The sequence below is a fragment of the Camelus ferus genome, chromosome 16 (assembly GCF_009834535.1).
Source record: "Camelus ferus isolate YT-003-E chromosome 16, BCGSAC_Cfer_1.0, whole genome shotgun sequence".
Lineage (NCBI taxonomy): Eukaryota > Metazoa > Chordata > Mammalia > Artiodactyla > Camelidae > Camelus > Camelus ferus.
The window spans coordinates 3,675,240-3,691,137 of NC_045711.1; the positions used below are offsets into that span (position 1 = coordinate 3,675,240).

General features: G+C 35.7%; 1 protein-coding gene across 24 annotated transcripts in view; it reads left to right on the forward strand.

Annotated features, from left to right (window-relative positions):
* The window catches only part of BCAS3 (BCAS3 microtubule associated cell migration factor), a 483,031-nt gene that overhangs the window by 19,720 nt on the left and 447,413 nt on the right, over positions 1 to 15,898 (forward strand). The window lies entirely within an intron of this gene.

Below are 15,898 nucleotides of genomic sequence, written 5' to 3' on the forward strand. Positions count from 1 at the left end.
CTTTGGGATGACTAGACATAAAATGTGCTAAAAGAGGAAGAGGCCTGGTAGGGTCACAGCTCAATGAAGCATGGTAGGGACTGCATACTTTGGTTTGTACTTATGTTCCAGTGTCTGGCATGGCCTGAAGGTTGGAGGTGGTAGTGGCTGGCAGAAGTTCTACCGTGTGGCTATTTTGCAGTTGGAAGCTTGGGGCCAATAGAATTTTAATTTGTACCTTTTTAAATGCAGTGTTGTACAGTGTATCCTTGTAGCTTATTTATTTTATACATAATAGTTTGTACCTCTTAGCCCCATACCCTTGTCTTGCCCCTACCCCCCACCCTCTCCCTGCTGGTAATCACTAGTTTGTTCTCCATATCTGTGAGTCTGTTTCCTTTTTGTTATCTTCACTAGTTTTATTTTTTAGATGCTACAGTATAAGTGATATCACACAGTATTTGTCTTTCTCTGCATGACTTATTTCACTTAGCATGATATCCCCTAAGTCCATACATATTGTTACAAGAGGCAAAACTTCATTCTTTTTAATGGCTGAGTAATATTTTACTGTATATCTGTCTATCTATATGTACCACATCTTCTTTATCCATTCATCTGTTGATGGACACTTAGGTTGCTTCCGTTTCTTTATATTGTAAATAATGCTGCTATGAACATTGGGATTGAATGTATCTCTTAACATTATTGTTTTTGTTTTTTGAGGATATATACCCAGAAGTGAAATTGCTGAGTCATTATAGTTCTATTTTTAGTTTTTTTGAGAAACTACCATACTGTTTTCTACAGTGGCTGCACCAATTTGCATTCCCAACAACTGTTGTATACCTTTGTACAAGGGTTACCTTTTTTCTGCATCCTCACCAACACTTGTTATTTGTGGTCTTTTTGATGATAACCATTCTGAGGTGAGAGGTGATACCTCATTGTGATTTTGATTCGCATTTCCCTGATGATTAGCAAATGACGTTGAGCATCATTTCATGTGCCTGATGGCCATCTGCATCTCCTCTTTGGAAAAATGTCTATTCAGTTCTTATGCCCACTTTTTAATTGGGTTGTTTTTTTTTTTGTTTGTTTGTTTGTTTTTTGATGTTGAGTTGTATGAGCTGTTTATATGTTGGATATTAATCCTTTATTGCTCATATCATTTGCAAATATTTTCTCCCATACAGTAGATGGTCTTTTCATTTTGTCATGGTTTCCCCTTTGCTGTGAAAAGCTTTTATTTTTTTTAATTTTTAAATTTTTTTAACTTTTTTTGATTTATAATCATTTTACAATGTTGCATCAAATTCCAGTGTAGAGCACAATTTTTCAGTTATACATGAACATATATATATATTCATTGTTACATTTTTTTCTCTGTGAGCTACCATAAGATCTTGTATATATTTCCCTGTGCTATACAGTATAATCTTGTTTATCTATTCTACAATTATGAAATTCCAGTCTATCCCTTTCCACCCCCAGCCCCCTTGGCAACCACAAGTTTGTATTCTATGTCTATGAGTCTATTTCTGTTTTGTATTTATGCTTTGTTTGGTTTTTTTTAGATTCCACATATGAGCGATCTCATATGGTGTTTTTCTTTCTCTTTCTGGCTTACTTCACTTAGAATGACATTCTCCAGGAGCATCCATGTTGCTGCAAATGGCGTTATGTTGTCGGTTTTTATGGCTGAAAAGTATTCCATTGTATAAATATACCACATCTTCTTTATCCAGTCATCTGTTGATGGACATTTAGGCTGTTTCCATATCTTGGCTATTGTAAATAGTGCTGCTATGAACACTGGGGTGCAGGTGTCATTTTGAAGTAGGGTTCCTTCTAGATGTATGCCCAAGAGTGGGATTCCTGGGTCATATGGTAAGTCTATTCCTAGTCTTTTGATGAATCTCCATACTGTTTTCCACAGTGGCTGCACCAAACTACATTCCCACCAGCAGTGTAGGAGGGTTCCCTTTTCTTCACAGCCTCTCCAGCATTTGTCATTTGTGGATTTTTGAATGATGGCCATTTTGACTGGTGTGAGGTGATACCTCATTGTAGTTTTGATTTGCATTTCTCTGATAATTAGTGATATTGAGCATTTTTTCATGTGACTATTGATCATTTGTATGTCTTCCTTGGAGAATTGCCTGTTTAGGTCTTCTGCCCATTTTTGGATTGGGTTGTTTGTTTTTTTCTTATTAAGTCGTATCAGCTGCTTATATATTCGGTTTCATTTGCAAAAATGTTCTCCCATTACATAGGTTGTCTTTTTGTTTTACTTATGGTTTCCTTTGCTGTGCAGAAGCTTGTAAGTTTCATTAGGTCCCATTTGTTTATTCTTGCTTTTATTTCTATTGCTTGAGTAGACTGTTCTAGGAGAATATTTTTGAGATGTATGTCAGATAATGTTTTGCCTATATTTTCTTCTAGGAGGTTTATTGTAGCTTGTCTTATGTTTAAGTCTTTGATCTATTTTGAGTTTATCTTTGTGTATGGTATAAGGGAGTGTACTAGCTTCATTGCTTTACATACTGCTGTCCAGTTTTCCCAACACCATTTGCTGAAGAGACTGTCTTTATTCCATTTATCCCATTGTATATTCTTGCCTCCTTTGTTGAAGATTAGTTGACCAAAAATTTGTGGGTTCATTTCTGGGCTCTCTATTCTGTTCCATTGGTCTATGTGTCTGTTCCATTGGTCTATATGTCTGTTTTTGTACCAATACCATGCTGTCTTGATGACTGTAGCTCTATAGTATTGTCTGAAGTCTGGGAGAGTTATTCCTCCAGCCTCTTTCTTTTTCTTCAATAATGCTTTGGCCATTCTAGGTCTTTGGTTCCATATAAATTTTATTATGATTTGTTCTAGTTCTGTGAAATATGTCCTGGGTAATTGGAAAGGGATTGCATTAAATCTGTAGATTGCCTTGGGCAGTGTGACCATTTTAACAATATTGATTCTTCCAATCCAAGAGCATGGGATATCTTCCCATTTTTTAAAGTCTTCTTTAATTTCCTTCATCAATGGTTTATAGTTTTCTGTGTATAATTCTTTCACTTCCTTGGTTAGATTTATTCCTAGGTATTTTATTACTTTGGGTGCTATTTTGTGAAAAGCTTTTAAATCTAATTAGGCCCTATTTGTTTATTTTTGCTTTTATTTACTTTGCTTATGGAGATAGAGTCAAAAAAAATTGCTGTGATTTATGTCAGAGAGTGCTCTCCTGATGTTTTCTTCTAGGGGCTTTATAGTTTCTTGTCTTACATTTAGGACTTTAATCCATTTTGAACTTATTTTTCTGTATGGTGTGAGTAAATGTTCTAATTTTATTCTTTTATATGTAGCTGTCCAGTCTTTCCAGTACCACTTATTGAAGAGACTGTCTTTTCTCCATTACATATTCTTGCCTCCTGCGATTGATTGACCATAAGTGAGTGGCTTTATTTCTGGGCTTTCTGTCCTGTTCCATTGATCTATGTGTCTGTTTTTGTGCCAGTATCATACTGTTTTGATTACTGTACCTTTGTAGTATAGTCTGAAGTTAGGAAGCATGATTCCTCCAGCTCTGTTCTTCTTTCTCAAGATTGTTTTGGCTATTTGGGGTCTTTTGTGTTTCCATACAGATTTTAAAATTATTGGTTCTATTTCTGTGAAAAATGCCCTTGGCATTGAATCTGTAGATTACATTGGGTAATATGGTCATTTGAACAATATTAAGTCTTCCAATCCATGAACATGGTATATCTTCCCATCTGTTTGTGTTGTCTTCCATTTCTTTCACCAGTGTCTTATAGTTTTTCAAATACAGGTCTTTTGCCTCCTTTGATAGGTTTGTTCCTAGGTATTTTATTATGTGGTTACTTCTTACAGGATTTATATGCAAACAAACATATATTACCTCAAATTTAATGGAATTCAGGATGTTCTTGAGTACAAAATTTGGCTTAAGAATTATTAAGTAACGAGCACATTGAACTGCGTAATTCTTTAATGTTTTAAGTAAAAAATATTGTTTCTCCTTTGATAAGTCACTTATGATGAACTTTGGTATTCCATCTAATATAATAATTATGTGTCCTATTACTAGGTATTTAGGATTTGGGGTTTTATATTTCTTGTTTTTAAAAATTAGCTTTTTTTTTTTTTTTTTTTTTTGCAGCAATAGATGAATCTTGCTAGTATGTCATGGAATGAGTGTCCTTGTTCTTTTTGACTTTGGAGATGTGTAATTGACATGTTTTTCCAAAGCCCTGCAATGTTGTTTGTAATTTAAGTATCACGCCAAAGGCATGGACAGGGGACTTAAAATTTGGCTTTTCTTTTCCCCTCCTACCAAAAGAAATACTTCTAGGTTTTGTTCAGAGGAGAAGATTTTGTAAAGGAAACTTTTTCGTATTAATAGTACATTTTGATCCATTACGCTGTTTGTTGGCAGACTTAAGGGCAAAGAGGAAGCTATAGCTTTAACAAGAAGGCTGGCCCTAGGTGGGCTTGGGGTGTAGACTGGATGGAGCACATTCCTTTGATGGTACTCAGGCTACCCTCTTGTTTTGGTTATAATTAGAGGTATCACTTCTAATAGTTTTAAAGTTAACTAGTGTCTACCTCTGAGTAGATTAAAGGTCTTCTGAGTAATTTAAATTACTTCTTTAAAGTAATTCTTATGCCCAGATTATATTTTGAGAGACTTAAATAATCTCCATGGAATTTTCCTTGACTAACAGTTGTTTACTATGTAGTACAGCCCCATGAGGACTGTTTTAAGAATTAGGAGGCAGTTTGGAAAAATAAGCTCTTTCTTTTGCATTGATTGAGCTCTCACTGTGTTCAGAGAGCTTTATACACACACTGTCTCATCTGTATATTGTGAGGGAGAAGTTATCCTGCTTTACAGGTGGTAAGGTCACACCACTTATAGGAGGTGGAATTGGAATTCGAACCCAGTTCTGTCTGACTTCAATTTCAAAGCCCAAATCTAAGCTCTCTCTATTTCATTACTTCCCCTCTGTGATAGCTGAAGATAGGCCCTGCAAGTAGTATGGCAGTTTAATTTCAGTTTTCATTGTAAAAGGTTATGATGTGCCTTCATATATTCATCTTTTATAGACTACAGTGACTGTTACCCATTACTCTAACTAAACCCTTCTGAAACTTGTTTATCACTAGTCAGTTATTCAGTAATCATTTAAGTGTTACCATGTGCTCGACAGTGGGGCTCTTACGCTGGTCAACCTAGAAGGAATTTTGGCTCTTAGGGATCTTTCCAGACCATAAATCGTATTTGCTTTTGAGTAAGTGCGGGTGGGCAGAAAGTCAGTCCCTGTCCAAAGCATAGCTCAGTTTTTGCTTCAGGTTTTGTGTACAGGGTTCCTTTTTGTTGATTTTACATAACTGTTCCACCAGTGAGCCTCAGATTATGAAAATAAATGTCCTGCTTTAAGATTTAAAAAATTGTCTACTAAGTGCACAAATATGAACGAGGCTTAAATGATGTCTAAGAATATAGTTAAGTGGAGTTAGCCCAGAAGCAGAACTGTGCAGAAATAGTTTCTCTACTGAGCAGTCTCTGCCACTTTGTGTCTGAGAAGGCCACAGGGAAACTCGCCCTCTCCTAGCTTTCCCAAGCTGTCAGGCCCCTTCTTTCAACACATCTGATGTAACATAAGGAAGAATGATTATTTGTTATGTTGACGTTCTGGATAAATAGACCCCGTTCCCACCCGTGCCTAACCATGTCACTGCCTCTTTTTGGTAATGTAAATATAGGCTCTTTGATTAAAATCCTTAATTTAAAAAAAAATCAAATTTATACATGTACATGGACTAAAAATCAAATAGTTTTATGTGAGAAAAACAGCAATTCTGCCCTCCTTTCTGAACTCCCTCCATTCTTTTAGTTGTTGTTATCTTAGTATTTATTTCAGTTATTTAAAAATATCTTGCTTACATTCTTGATTTTTTTTTTTGCCTGCCTGTCTTACACATAGATTGACTTGGTGCCATGGACTGTGAGAACTTAAGAAGTGTCATTTATTCAATGAAAGTCTGGGATAAAATATGTATTTTGAGCAAAATAGACATGGTCTTTGCTCTAATGTGGATAGTGGGAGAGATGGATTTGAATAAAAATAAATTAATAGACAACTTAAATTGTAATGTGAAGAAAAAATAAGAGATTGTAATAAGGAAGTGGCATGGAAGTTAGCCATGGTAAGGTTGGAACAGCAATCAGTAAAGTCAGGCTCTGAGGTAGAAGTGTTTTCTCTACAGTTGGACATTGATTTAGATTTCTTAAGCTTTTTCCTTCTTAAAGAATATACAGATAAATATCTTTATGATTGTGTAATTTGGATAGATCAATAAAAGTAGATATACTAAGACTTTTGATATATTTGCCAAATTGCATTCTTGTAAAGACATGCCGTTCTACTTGCCCTGTTCATTTATTAATTCATTCCTTCAGCAAAGATTTGATTGCCTTTTATATGCCAGACCCTGTTCAAGGTGCTGGGAAAATGACAATGAGCAAAGCAAAACCATTATTCTTGTGGAATATCCATTCTGGGTAGGTGGTTTGGAGGGTGGGCAAGATGATCATAAACATGTACCATGCTAGATGGTAAGTGTTATGGCGAGATGGGTGATGTTGTGGGCTGCTATATTATATAGGGTGGTTTGGGAGAGCCTCTCTCAAAGGCCCTTTGAGCAGAAGTGTGGAGGAGTTATCCTTCTTGTTATTTGAGGGAGGAGCATTCAGAGCCAGTACTCAGTGATAGGATTATGCTTCCTATATTTAAGAACAGCAAGGAGGCAATTGGTGGAGCTGGATGGGCAGGTGAAGAATGCTAGATGGTGGCTGAGGGGTGGTGGTGGGCTAGAGCTTTGTAAGGTAAAGCTTACAAAATGAGCTTTGTGCCATTGTAAGGACTTCAAAATCTTGAATATAGAGCAGAGTTGAAACAATTTTACAGGGAAAACACATATACCCACCACCTAGATTGTACCGTGAAAATTTTACTGTACTTGCTTTATTTCATTTCCACCTGTAAGTGTTACTTGATGCATTTCATAGTAAATTGCAAACATTAGCGTACTTTCCCCTGACTACTTTTGCATGCATATCATTAACTACAGTTCAATATATGACTTGGCTTTAATTTAAAATTTACACATAATACAGAAATCTCACTATGTAAATTTCCTGAGCTTTGACAAATGGGTGGTAACCCAAATCTCTGTCAAGATAGAGAACATGATTATCACTCAAGAAATTTCCCTCATGCCTATTCCTGGTTAATTTTTCCTCCACCCCATCCATGAAAAAAAATCACTGTTTTCATTTTTTTCCACTGCGGTTTTGCCTGTTTTAGAACTTTGTATACTATTGCGTAGGATGCGCTCTTTGTGTAAGTCTCCTTTCACTCCACATAATGTTGGTGAGATTCACTCATGTTGATTGTTCCTTTATTGTTGAACAGTATTCCAGTGTATGAATTTACCATAGTTTATCCCTTCTATTAATGATGGCTGGCTGGCTGTTTATAGCTCTTGCCTCTTACGAATAAAGCTGCTGGGAAGGTTCTTCTGTAAGTCTTTTTGGAAACGTGTGTATTTATTTCTCTTAGGTAAATATCTGAAAGTGGATTTGCTGCTTCATAGGGTAGGAATGTGTTTAATTTTATAACAAACTTCCTTTTTCCCAAAGTAGTTGTACCATTTTACATTTCCCCTAACCACGTATGAGTTGTTCTACATCCTTGCCAACATTTGATGTTATTCCTTTTTTTTTTTTTAAGTAGTGGAGGTACTGGGGATTGAACCCAGGACCTCATGCATGCTAAGCATGTGCTCTACCACTGAGCTATTACTCCCACCCCCATCTTTTTAATTTTAGCCATTCTGATGGGTGATACCTCGTGGTTTTTATTAGCATGTCCCTGATGACTAATAACATGAAACATTTTTTCATGTATTTGTTGGCCATTTGCATATCTTTTAGGGATTATCTATACAATTTTGTTTTTTTTTTGCCCTTTAAAGAAAAAGTGAGTTGTAGAACCTGTTGGAGGACTTTGAACAGAGGTGGACATCGATTCCTCTTATAAAAATTGGAAAGGTATGCTAAGGAGCAGATTTGGGTGGAAAGAGTGAGTCTGTGGAGCATAGATTGGTGCTGTTCACAAACTGTTGGTTGTCAGTGAAATGTTTGTTACTGTTAGATGCCAGCTGTACATTATCCAAACATGTGTTTGTCATTTACAGAAGTATCTGTGCCAGAATGAAAATTAAAAAAAAAATAAATTAAGTGGCTGGACCTTCATAAGATGGTTTGACAAGCACTATCAACAGGGCCTTCTCCAGTTGGAGGAGGAGTTGTTCATGGCAATGAATGTGTTTTAGACATTACGCAGTCCTGTATTATTTCATTTAACACAATTAATATCTATGATTATTAACATTCATTTTAGTGTTTGTATGTTCCCCTGGATATGGAATGAGATATAGAAGTTTCAGGGAGGAGATTTGAATTCCAGGATGAAGATTTGGATTTATTAACATTTCAGCCAAGAAAAAGGATCTTCGTGTAACAGAGATACAATCCAAAACCCGTATTTAATAAAGACTGGTCTTGCAACGACTGTGGAATGAGCAGAGAATATGGAGAAAAGAAAAGAAAGGGGTATGAGCCCGTTATGAGACAGTTTCACATGAGGTGTTGAGAGCCGGGCCTAAGCTTGTGTTGGTAACTGATTAAGAAGAGAAGAAAGAGTCAAAGATGTTTCAAAGGTCTTGAGTTGGTGCTGGTGCTGCCTGGTGTGTAAGATGGCACAGTTTACGAAGGCATAGAATTTGACTATTAAGACTTAGACTTACATTATGTTAAAAATTTTATGAGGCAAAACTGTGTTGCATAGTTTAAATAATAAAATGTTCTCATCAAGAATTTTTCAATGGGCAGGAAACCCAAGATAGTACCTTTGTAAAAAGTCTTGATATTTATTTTCCAGTGCTTTTTTGGTATCTGTTTAAATGGCTACATATATTTCTCATCCTCTTTTGAAATGTTCAGTATCTCAAAAAAAAATCTTGAAAATGTATTCATTACAGCACCTCGAAGATGAGAGTTGCATTGTATGAAACTATATTTTAGGTTTACGATTTGAAGTGTTTTCTTGGAACGTTGAGAATATTGCAGTGAAGTAACACTAGGTGTCGCTAGCACATTGAGCTAAGAAAAGTACAGCTGTTCCCCTTGAAAGGAAACATTTGCCCTAAAGCTTTTAGTGTAACTTTTACACTAAAAACTTTAGCGAAAACATACAAGGACATATTTGAGGTAAATACCAATTAGTCTATTATTTATTAGAAGTTGGGTGCCAACAGACCTTGCCATGTCAAGATTGCTAGCCAGGAAACAATTCTTGTGGGTTTTATTTGGGAAGAGTATAAAGTCAGTGATTTGGGTAACTGGCCAATAGAGAAGAAAGTTGGACCCAATCAAAAAATTGCCTTTGTTGAGAAGAGGGCCTTATTTAGTTTGGTCCAGTCTCTTATTACTGGAAAGAGAAGTAACGGATGGCTCTTAAGTCATCTGCAGTGGAAGAGCATTGGGTGTCACGGAGTGAATAAATCAGAGATGAGGAATGACGTTGAAATAACTTCTGGAATCAACCCATGTTAATAGGGGAAAATACTTTCCTCTCGAGTATGTTTCTTAAGGTGTCACCTTAGAGAATTCTTGTGTCTAAAGTTTATACATTTCCTATATTTTAATAGTGGCTTTTTGTGACTTTTGTTGATCTGATAAGTGAGTTTGAAATTTATTATTTGGGATCTTTATTGTTTGAAATATTTTTGATGTTTTTCTACTCTAAAACAGAAAATATTCTTTGGACCTAGGATGACTTACAAGTTTGTGGAAGGCAGCCTTTTCTTTTGTTATAAATTCTTTTGTTATATATTTTGTTGAATATATTAAATACAGTAAAGTGTACAGATTCAAGTATACAGACTGAATTTTTGTGTACGTGTATGACCTGGACACCACCCAGATTAAGATAGAGAACATATTTTCAGCAACTCAGAAGAGTCGCTCATGCTGCTTTGCTGTCAGTTGCCCTTGTAACTCCAAGTGGCCACTGTTCTGACTTCCATCACCAGAACCTAGGTTTTTTCGTTCTTTAACTTCATTAAAAAAAAAAAATACATATATATAGATATGTATGTATCATCATAGATAATCCAATCTGTTTTGTATCTGGCTTCTTTTAACAATGTGACTATGAGATTCTTTCACGTTATTGTGGGTGTCAGTAATTTGTTCCTCTTTTTGGTGTATTGTATTTTGTCATGAATAGAACACATTTTTAAAAAGTCCATTATACAACTGATGTCAGACGTTTTTGTTGTTTCCAGTTTTTGAGTATTATAAATAAAGCTGTTCTGAACATTTTTGTATGTTTCCTGGCGGATATATGCTGCACCCATTTCCCTTGAGTATAGCCCTAGGAGTGCGTTTGCTGTGTCATCGTGTAGGTGTATGTTGAACTTTAGTAGATACTGCGAAGCAGTTTTCCAAAATGGTTTCCCCTAACCTGTACTGTCACCAGTAAATGTGTGAAAGTTTGATTGGCTCCGTGTTCTCATTAGCTCTTGGTATTGTCAGTCTTACTAATTTTAATCAGTCTTGTGTGTATGTGTTGGGATCTCATTGTTGAGTTTTAGAGATGCTTTTATTTTGTAATAATTTCAAACTAGTGCAAGGAACTCCTGTTAACCCATTATCCAGATTAACCAATTAAGGACATTTTGCCCCATTTACTTTATCATTCTCTCAGTTTTTTTATTTGTAAAGATTCTTTTCTGAACCATTTATAAGTAGGAGAAGTCATGCTCCTCTTTTTCCATAAATAATTCAGTGTATATTTCCTGCAAATAAGCACATTATTTTTTACAACCATAGTGCCATTATCAAAACCAGAACATTTACATTTGATACAATACTATTTTGTAATCCACGGTTCATTTTCTGATTTCATCATTTGTCCTAATGGTCTTCTTTATAGGTTTTCTTACATTTTTACTTTCTTAATGTTGTCTTTGATGAAAGAAACCCAGATCACATTTTAAGTGGTTTATTTTATTGTTAGTGCCTTTTGTATTCTTGTTTACTCTAAGGCCTTGTAAATAGTGTCCTGTGTTTTCTTTTAGAAGGTTGTTATTACCTTTAGGCTTATAATCCTTTTGAAATTTCTTATGTATGGTATGATGTAGGGCCAAAGTTTTTTTGAATGAAAAAAATTAAAAAAAAAAGATGCTAAGTGATTCAGCACCATTTCCTGAAAGAATCATTCTTTCCCCACCATATAATTTTTGCCATCGCTGCGTTTTTTTTTTTCTTGGTCTATTTTTGAATTGATTTTTAAAACCTTTTAATTTTGAAATAATTACAGACTCATGGGAGGTTACAGAATATTATTTAGAGTCCTGGGTACACTTCTCTTGGCTTCCCCTAGAAGTGACATCTTACATAAACTGTAGTACAATATCAAAACCAGGACATTGACATTGATTTTTAAAAAAATTTTCCTGTTTGTCTTTTCCAGTTTTATTTAGATATAATTGATCTAGTGACACCTTAATTTATGCTCATTTGGTCTGTTTTGAACTTTCTCTGGATGGATTCACAGGCTATGAACCCAATCAGATTTTCCTCTGCAGATACAATGATCAATCTTGAAGCACAGTCCCTTTTCTTTTTAATTGACCGTGTATGAATATTCTTTAGCTCTGGCCTGGGGATTATTTGCAGCTACACAGAGTGTGCATCGTTCACATTGGCTTTTTTATCTTCTTTCTTTAGGTGTACATTTCTGGTTTAGAGAGTTGGTCGGCTTATGTATGGTTGTGACTCATTCTTGCCATTATTGGCATTTTGGACCAGAAGGTTCTTCGTTATGAGGGCCAGTCCACTGTAGGATATGTAGCCACAGCTATGGCCTCCATCTGCTAGGTGCCCAGAGCAACTCCCTTACTTGTGACAATTAAAAATGTCTCCAGACATTGCCAAACACCCTCTGGTTGAGAACCACAACTCCAGAGAAAATACTGGTTGAAACTGCTGGTTTAAATACATATAATTTGATGGGAAAAGTTGTTGTGTGTAGTTAAGAATACTGAGGATTCTCTTTCTCCCTCTCTCCCTCTCTCTCTTTCTCTCCCTCTCTTTTTCTCTCTATTATATATCTATACATCTATATATAATATAGACACATACATATAAGGGATTTTATATATATACAAACACTCATACATACACACACCTTAGTAAGAATTGTAAGAACTGAAATTATCTTTTTAAAGATATTGAAATAAAATTATTAAAGTGCTATCCATTATTGTTTCCTGTTCTTTGCCTTAATACTCATTTAAGTTGATAAAGTTGTCAATAATCAGTTTTTTCATCTTTTTTCCTGATGGGAAGAATGAGATAATAGGAAATTTTAGTTTTCAGGGGACTTTTTTTTTTTTTTTTACATTTTTTATTTTTTACTTTTTTGGTGGAGGGAGGTAATTAGATTTATTTATTTATTTTTAGAGGAGGCACTGGGGATTGAACCCAGGACCTCGTGCATGCTAAGCACACACTACCACTGAGCTATACCCTCTCCCAAGAATTTTTTTTTTTTAAGAATTTCTGATTTCCTAGTTTTTGATTCATTTTGTCTGAGTTTTAATATTTTCTGGGAATCTTGATTTTACATTAGTAGTTGGGAGAATTTTTTGTAAACCTCTCTAGAACTATGATCATGTCTTAATGGTCTTTGAACATGTGTTGTCAGGTACATTGGCAGTTCGTTGTATGTATGTGTGTGTATTTACATATGTATTTATGTATGTGTATGTATGTTTAATAAATGTGTTTCAGGATTTCAATCTTTTGTTGGATATTTTCATCCAAGTGTGTTAGAGACTCAATTTCAGAAAGATCCAAGCTAAGTTTCATAATCTTTTGCTGTTTGCTCTTATTCCGTTCTATTCACAATCTATCTGTTCTTCCTAAAATCTCTCTCTCTCTCTCTCTCTTTTTTTTTTTTTTTTTTTGGTTATTAGAGATACTGGGATTGAACCCAGAACTTTGTGCATGCTAAGCACACACTCTACCACTGAGCTATATACTCCACCCCTCTAAAATCCCATTTTTATTAATTAACAGAATCACCATTTTCCCATTCAGCCACACTGAAACTTTAGGGTTTGTGCCACATAATAAGAGATAGAAATGTAACTGAGGCCTGAGCCCTGCCTTGAGGAGATCGTATTTTATTTATGCAAAATGTTACTACATAATTGCAGTCTATGTTAGTGCTTCTCAAATGTGAGGCGTTTTGCCCCCAAGGAAATGTTTGTCTATGTTTGGAGACATTTTTTATTGTCACCATTAGGAGTTGCTACTGGCATCTACTGGGTAAAAGCCAGAGATGCTGCTAAACATCCTACAATGTACAGGACAACCTCCCACAGCAAAGAATTGTTCAGTCCAAAACATCTGTAGTGCTGAGAAACTCTGGCCCATGAGATGAGTGTTTCTGTGGATGTTCTGAATAGAGAGCTGAGTAGTGATGGGATGCCTGGGGGAGTTTTGACACTTGTGCTGCAGAGTGGAGTTTCATAATATTAATATAAATAGTAACGACTGTTTTTTTTTAATGATCAGAATATGCCACACATTATTTTTAGCATATTGCCTATTATTGTCATACTGTCCTGTCAATTTTACTAGTTAGTGCTTTCCCATTTTACAGATGAAAAAAATTGAATCTCATATTTAACCAGCTCAGCTTCTTTGATAAGTGCCTGAAAAAAAAAAGACTATATATTTTAGAGCAGTTTTAGGTTCATAGCAAAATTGAGAGGAAGGTACAGAGAGGTCCCATGTACCTCTTGCCTCCACAAGCCCTCAGCCTCCCTACTGTCAACATTCCACATCAGAGTGGTAGATTGTTAGAATCAGTGACCCTACTCTGACACGTCTTTATCACTTAAAGTCCTCGACTTACATGAGAGTTCACTTTTGGTGTTGTACATTCTATGGGTTTTGACAGATGTATGATGACATGCACCCACTATTACAGCATCATTCAGAATGCTCTCACTGCCCTAAATATCCTCTGTCCTCTGCATATGCCCTGCTCTAAAAATCTTCTGTACTCCCTCCCCTGGCAAACCCTGATCTTTTTACTGTTCCTGTAGTTTTACCTTTCTAGAATGCCAGGGAGTTGGAATCATATGATATGATTCCATACAGTTGCTCTTCTAGCTTCTTTCACTTAGTAATATGCATTTAAGTTTCCCTCATGTCTTTTCCTGTGTTGATAGCTCACTTGTTTTTAGTGCTGGCTAATACTCCATTGTCTGGAGGTGCTGCAGTTTATTTATGACAGATAAGTTTTCAAAAATTAAGATACAGCATACATACCATAGTCTAGATCCCAAGCCTATGGTTTGATGATTGTGTGTTTAAAAGTTAATATAAGTATGTAGGTGTGTGTAAGCACACATAAGTGAAACTGCCATTGAGAACAAAATGTGGAGCATTTTTCTTACCAAGTCAGTATTTACTCCCCCCTCCCCCCCAGTAAGGCAGTCATGATTCTGACTGTAGCTTAGCTTTGCCTCACATTGAATTTCATATAGAGGTACACAGGATGTGCTGCTTTGTGTCTGTCTTTCTTACTGTGTCTTTTTTAGATTCATCCATGTTGTTGCATTTTGCAGTACTTTATATTTTTAATTTTTTTCCCATTACTTTGTTTTATTCCAAGGATTGACTATATCACAGTTTCTTTGTTTTTCTGTTTTTTAAGCTGTTCTCCTTTTGATGAGCATTTGTGTGTCTGGCTTTTGGCCATAGTGAATAAAGCTCCTGTGAACATAATTGTAGATATATGTACTTTATTTCTGGTTACAAACCTAGGAGTAGAATTGGATTAGGCATGTATTTAACTTTATTAGAAATTACCTGGAGTTTTCCAAAGAGGTTATACCATTACGCACTTCCATCCACGACATCTCAGAGTTCTAGTTGCTCCATTTCCTGCTACCTTTGGTGTTATCAGTTATTTTTTATCATCTTATCAATCTTACAAGTTTGTATGATATCTCTTTTACAGAAGAAAAACCTTAGGCTTTTTTGATATAATCATTTTCTCTTTGGTTAGATAGCTGTTGCAAAACTATCTTCAATCAACAGATTATATCAGGATAGGTTTACAATACCAGTAAAACATGACAAAGTCATTATTTTAAAAGTGGAAAAAGCTATAAGCCAAAATTGGCTTATCTGTAGCGCGGTTTTCTCTCTTTCCCTTTTCTATTGGACATGTATTCGGCACGGAATGAAATAACGAGTTCAAGGGAATCCAGTTCGTGTGTCTGAGTGATTACGAAGTGTTTATGACAGCTGCTAGGCTGACACTCTCTGTAATGGTGTTACATTGACTTCTGAACACCTTCCAGTCTGCCTCTAGGCGTGTGTGTCTGTGTAGTCTGAGTGGTTTTACATTAACATCTACCCTGAGTAAGATCTTTTGACTACAGAAGTGTTACTTGCAAATGGAAGATACCATTAGGGCTGCTTCAAAGCTCTGGAATGGTATTTGGTTTGGTGGTGCTTTAGTAACGGCTGGGGTTTTGAAGTGTAATGTCTAAATCTGCGTTGCATAACCGGAGGAACGTGTGACCTTAAACTGCTTTTCTTTGATCTTCCTTTCAAAAATCAGGCTGAGGGGAAAAGGTTATAGTTGCCTTAAAATATTCCGCTCTATGTGTGTAAAAATTTGGAAGTATGAAGATATGATTACAAGTTCCGTTCATTATTTATGTTCTGCGGTTTTCATATTGT